This window comes from Pinus tabuliformis, chromosome 9, assembly GCF_031772625.1.
Source record: "Pinus tabuliformis cultivar Carrire ecotype Pingquan chromosome 9, CPIR1, whole genome shotgun sequence".
Classification (NCBI taxonomy): Eukaryota; Viridiplantae; Streptophyta; class Pinopsida; order Pinales; family Pinaceae; genus Pinus; species Pinus tabuliformis.
In genome coordinates, this window is record NC_142307.1 from 584,960,112 (window position 1) to 584,966,402 (window position 6,291).

The window sequence follows — 6,291 nt, forward strand, 5'->3', positions numbered from 1 at the left end:
TAGAAAAACTATATCTTCATCATTGAACCAGTGACTTGTCACATCAAAGAAGGTCAAAACACCCATACTCTATCCAAACCCTTTATACTATATATAAATCCAATCACCGTCCCTGTAAACTCTATATAAACCCTCAGAATAAGATTTACCATTTAAACCATTAAACAATATCATAAACATCAAATATTTAAATATTGGTAATACATGCTTAAGCTATAATAAAAACGTTGGTTTCAGTAAAAAGAAGGAAAATCTAAATTGGGAGAAGAACCCATTATAAGGCCTTCAAGCCAGAGTAATGAAAACGTGAATTTTCCGTTTTGCTCGTGACTTTCTGAAATGAAAAGAAAAATTATTCTTGTATAAAGAATAACCAAAATGGTTATAAAGATTCACCGATCTGTAAAGATGTGAAAGTTGATTTTCCCTGATCAAACGAAGTGAATACATTCCCAATATAAAATGCTATTATAAACGAAGAACAGTCGAACCGGATAATATTGAATACCTAGATACAAATAGAAAATAATTTAGTATGTATGAGAAAATTTCTAACAGATAAAATAGTAATAAAAACAAGAATGACCAACAAGTCTGGTGCGAAATTACCTTCTGAAGATTTTTCCATATGTCCTCGACATAGTTCCTGCTAGGAAACAAAAGAAAATTAGTGCCAGAGGAATTATATGATAAAAAATTAATATTAATAAGAACAGTGTAAATTTTTGTTAGAACGAGAGCCAAATATGAATTAAAAAAAAAAAAAACCGTGAAGAACTGGCAACGGTGGACTATGGAAAACCCTGATAAATTAGTTAACTACACTAAGTATGTTACAGTCTTTTAGAGAAGAAGTAAGAAACAAATTTCAAAATCCTCGCTAGATATTTCGAAAAAGAAACCAAAGAATAGTCTCGACATATTTTGCAAAATGACCATAGGAATTTCTGGAAATGAACAACATAGGATAACAAAAAAAAATAACAAGTAGTTGAACAACCCTCACTTAGAGTTATAATTTTTTTTTGCTAGGGTTTCTGACTCGGTGAAAACCCTGTCTTCATTTTTAAAAGAATAATATATACAGAGATACGCTATGTCTGCGAATGGTAGGGTTACAACAAGAGATTCTACCGATGACCGTACTGTAAAATTAGCAAAAGAACCTTACTGTAAAATTAACAAAAGGAGTACTCAACTGTATTCGTTCATGACCACACTAAAATGAGCTCAAACCCTAGATCTGCAACCTGTGAATTAAAAACAAAAAACACAGTTATATATAAATAATGCGAATGGAGGAGAAATTACATGGTAAGAATGAAGAATTTACCGGACTGTAGCTATAACTATACCTATGAAGAAATGATATTATGCCACTGAGAAAAACCTCCTTTCAACAGGTAGCAACGACAAAGATTTACTAATGAAAGTTGGAGGAAGTGTAACTTGGCGTTCATGCAACACCTGTTATTACCTCGTCTCCACTGCCAATTGTGAGAGTTAAAGGAAGGCTAGTGGAGAACAGGAGAAAACCAAATGACACAATTCAAAATTGTCACAAGACATTAAACCCTTCTTGAAAACCCTAGGTTTCATAGGAGCCGTAGTTCAAGCTTCTTTTAATCGACAACTTTCAAGATAAAACTTATCGTGGCTATTTGGTGGAGTTTCTGGTTAAAGTGTGGAAGAGGTTTCCAGAAAAAATTTACAGGTTGGGAAAATTTATCATAACTTTAGTAGTGAGGACAATCATCTTTCACTGCTATCTGCGAATGCAAGCTGACTTATCATTCAAGGAATGGAAGCTGACTTATCATTCAAGGAAAACCACGACATCTGAAATTGAGGGGCCAGGATTTCATTAGTGCCAGAGACCTCTAAGTCTTAGGCCATTAACCTATTTATTTAAATCTAAGAAAAAAACCTTTTAACTAAAAAAACGCAATTTCATACTCCAACCCATAAAAACTTCTAAAATTATATGAACCCATGGTAACAAATTATACCAGTTCCAATAAGTGGAAAAATAATCTACTTTTTATATAGCTATATCTAATGTCCATGCAACAAACATAAGGATGAGAAACACTTAAATGAAACAAGTAATCTGATGTAATAGTTTAAAGGACTAATGTGAGGATTATTTGATAATTAATATGCAATACATATATAACCTATAATATAATTTGATGTAATAGTTTGAAGGACTAATGTTAGGAGTATTTGATAATTAATATGGAATACATATATCACGATGACTGTTAAATGATTATTCTTTATAAAGATATGGTTACTAGAAATATTCTTTATAAATATATCGCTACTCAATAAAAATATTGTTTAGGTACGGTTACTAGAAATATTATTTATAAACTTTGAAGGAATAATGTTAGGAGTGTTTGATAATTAATATGGAATACATATATGACAATGATGAATGTTAAATGATTATTGTTTATAAATATATGGCTACCAGAAATATTCTTTATAAAGATATGGCTACTCAATAAAAATATTGTTTATCTTTAATATTGTTTATAAAAGTCTGGTTACTAGAAATATTGTTTATAAAGATATGTCTACTAGAAAAATGATGTATTGTTTAGGAGTATTTGATAATTAATATGGAATACATATATGATGATGATTGTTAAATTATTATTCTTTATAAAGATATGACTACTAGAAATATTCTTTATAAAGATATGGCTACTCAATAAAAATATTGTTTATCTTTAATATCATTTATAAAGGTATGGCTACTAGAGATATTGTTTATAAAGATATGGCTACTAGAAAAGTGATGTATTGTTTATAAAGATATGACTACTAGAAATATTGTTTATAAAGATATGGCTACTAAAAAAATGATGTAGAGAGAGGGTCTTTATAGAAATATATGGTTACTAGAAAAATGATGTAGAGAGAGGGTCTTTACAAAATAAGACAAGGGAAATATGGAAATTGATTATTGTTTATAAAGGTATGACTACTAGAAATATTGTTTATAAAGATATGGCTACTAGAAATATTGTTTATAAAGATATGGCTACTAGAAAAATGATATAGAGAGAGGGTCTTTACAAAATAAGACAAGGAAAAATTGGAAATTGATTATTGTTTATAAAGGTATGGATACTAGGAAAATGATGTAGAAAGAAAAATGATGTAGAGAGAGTCTTTACAAAATAAGAGAAGGGAAAGATGTAAAGTGATTATTGTTTATAAAGGTATGGCTACTAGAAAAATGATGTAGAGAGAGGGTATTTACAGAATAAGAGAAGGGAAAGATGGAAAGTTATTGCAAACAAAAAAAATTCAATGTTGTTGCAGGTTGTTTTTTATAAAGGTATGGCTACTAGATCCTTGTGAAACAATATCTTCTTGAAATTGTTCTCTTGCCATGTACACTCAAAACACAAATGGATTTAGATTCAACTAGTTGTGATGTTACATGAGAAATACAGATGAAAGAAGGCAGGATGAAAGATAATGCATAAGGTCTATGGAAGATGACTTCTGAATAAGAACAAGACTGATGGTGATTGTTGTTTCGTTTGTGTATATACTTTAATTATTATCAAAGCTTTTCATGTCAAGTTTGTTTCACAGGTAGTTGATACAGATGATGTAAGAATAAACACATGGTATGTTTTTATAAGTGTTAGACAGATGATGTAGGAATAAAAACGTGGTACGTTTTTATAGGTGTTGGACAAACGATGAAGGTTTCAAGAGGAATCTACCCTGAAAGAATGCCTTCTATGTAAACATAACTAGCATACCCTCGAAGCAAGGGAAGGGAACACCGAAGATGAAAAGGGTTAAATTTTCATTCTATATAAATGTATTGATTATAACTTTGAATAATTTAATTAAAAAAAATGTTCATTATAAAATCAATTTATTATATATATATATATCAATAGTTTCTAAATTAATGGAAAATTTACATCGTGGAGTGCACATGTTCAAAATAACTAAGGCCTCACTCCTACTGGATATGTTGACCAACAAGTACAGGAAAAAACACACAATCATCAACAGAAGAAAGCTAGTAGACCCAATATCAATAACCCATATGAACCAAAACTACTAAAAAATTACAATAAATCTCACCCCCAACACTAACCATTCAAGTTGACTGGAGCCTGAGCACCATTCATACCCTCACCAGGTTGGAAAAGTGCTTCATGCACATGAGACTCCATATGTGTCGTTCTCCTCTCGAAATTATCCATCCGCTCTTATAGTCACTTCTGACCTCTTCAAAGGGAGTCCAGTCAGTCTAGAATATGCCATTGATTATGCTGAATGTCATTTAGGAAGATGATAACATCATGTCGGTCATTGTGTCTATCATGAGCCAATTGTTTGACCATTGATAACACTTGATAAATTTAAGTCGTTAGAGAGTTAAATGTGGAGGGAAGGTCCACGTGCCTAAGGGAGATGCTATGAGGCTACTCCAACTCACCCCCTTCTTCTTGTTAGACAAATAAATGCACAACCCCATGCCCTAGAGGTCCCACACCTCTCTAGGGCCATCCTCTTTGACACATCATTGGTGTGTTGGTAAGGGTTTTCTTTGGTACTTGCCTTCTCTGCAAACCAGAGATAGGGTTACCCACCCCATGACACCAACCACAAGTCTTGTCAATTAAAACCTCTACGATTCCAGGGCAGTGTACCCACAAAGCACAATCCCATTGCTTAAACGCACAAAAAAACCCATACTAGCACCAGACCATGATGCAGGATTCTCCTCCCACCAACCCAGCTAACCAGACACTGGGGTCTCCATCCACCAAACAGATTAAATGACACCTCTCCACAAACCGAAACACACCACTTGACAACTCCTCTTCCGCCTAACAACTAATAAAGGAAATTTTAAATGCCCCCAACTAACTACCAACCATCTTACCTATCCCACACTTCCCTACAGGGCCACGAAATGACACTAATCATAAAGAAAAAACAAAACCTGCAGAGATTAAAACTGACGAACTAAATATAAAAGAGCGGATACAGGGAAAATTCCATCAGGACCATTGATAGACTTTAGAGGCCCCTTATTCATCACCTCTTCCGTAAAAGAGTACCAATTAAATGACGTAAACTAATTATTGAAAAAAGATAAGGACACTAAAAATAGTAATACCCGCAAGAAGGGGGCCATATCACCAGTATCCACTGATAGAGAACCCAACTACAAGCACCACCACCCCCCTCACAAACCTAGGAAATCCTCTATTCTTTGGAATTCATCGTGAGTTAGGGTCCCAAATTACATTCTGTATTACCAGTGGAAAACAAAAATCACCTCTCCTCCCCTCTCCATTGTTCACTGTCTCCAACACCAAGCCAAAGAATATGAATGGCTCACTTGATAAGCTTCCCTACTCTCTTGAACACTCTATTCACAAAGATTTTCTAAATGCACTCAAAATTGTATTTACATGAAAATAATAATACAATATAAATACATGAGGCTATGTCTCGAGATAGCTAGTCTATCTTGGACATACAATCTCTTGGTTGAGTGAATATCTCAACCACACACCAATCTAAGAATCTAACTAGTTGGATAGAATATCTAAACCAAATAGACCTCAACAAAATCCTAACTAATAGGAACAAACTCATTATAGAATTGATGAGCACACCAAAGACAAGTAGGAATTATATTTTCCAAGTTCCCCCTTTAATGACTACTTGTCTTGATCTCAATCAACAAAGTCTAACTGTGGTCTTGGTGTTTACAAACATGATTAAAAAAATATGTCAACGTCCATATAACCATCTACCAGAAAGCATGAGTACCAACTGCTGCAACCGCAAGTTTACTAGGATGTCCTTCATGTACATGGTTCAATCGACCATTATCCTCATACATGTACCTATACCTTCAAAACCCCCTCCATCATCATCATCATCATGGGTTTTCTCAGATTAACCATAACCATACTCTGGGGTTTATTAGCTTACCCTAAACCACGCCTAAGATTTTGTCAGCTGACCCTAAACCATACCTACAAGGATCCCTGTCCACTTCACTCTCACACGTGGTTTCTGGCTTACCACAAACCTACATTGAAAAATGGTTTCCAACTTACCACAAACCTGCACTTACATACACTCTCATAAGTGGTTTCTAGCTTACCACAAACCTACACTTCCAAAGTGGTTTCTAGCTGACCACAAACTTGCAATTACAAAGTGGTTTTAAAACTACTACATATATCATGGGGGTACACATGCCTCATAAGGCCCACATCAAAAGTG

The 6,291-nt window shown here is 33.7% G+C and overlaps 1 long non-coding RNA gene across 1 annotated transcript; it reads right to left on the bottom strand.

Annotated features, from left to right (window-relative positions):
• Positions 1-231: 231 nt before the first annotated feature.
• On the bottom strand, positions 232-1,252 carry LOC149149907 (uncharacterized). Its single transcript, XR_016262207.1, has 3 exons — positions 1,200-1,252; positions 610-646; positions 232-334 (listed from the first exon to the last, which is right to left on the bottom strand). It is a non-coding gene; the product is annotated as an uncharacterized LOC149149907 (long non-coding RNA).
• Between the last annotated feature and the right edge of the window lie 5,039 nt (positions 1,253-6,291).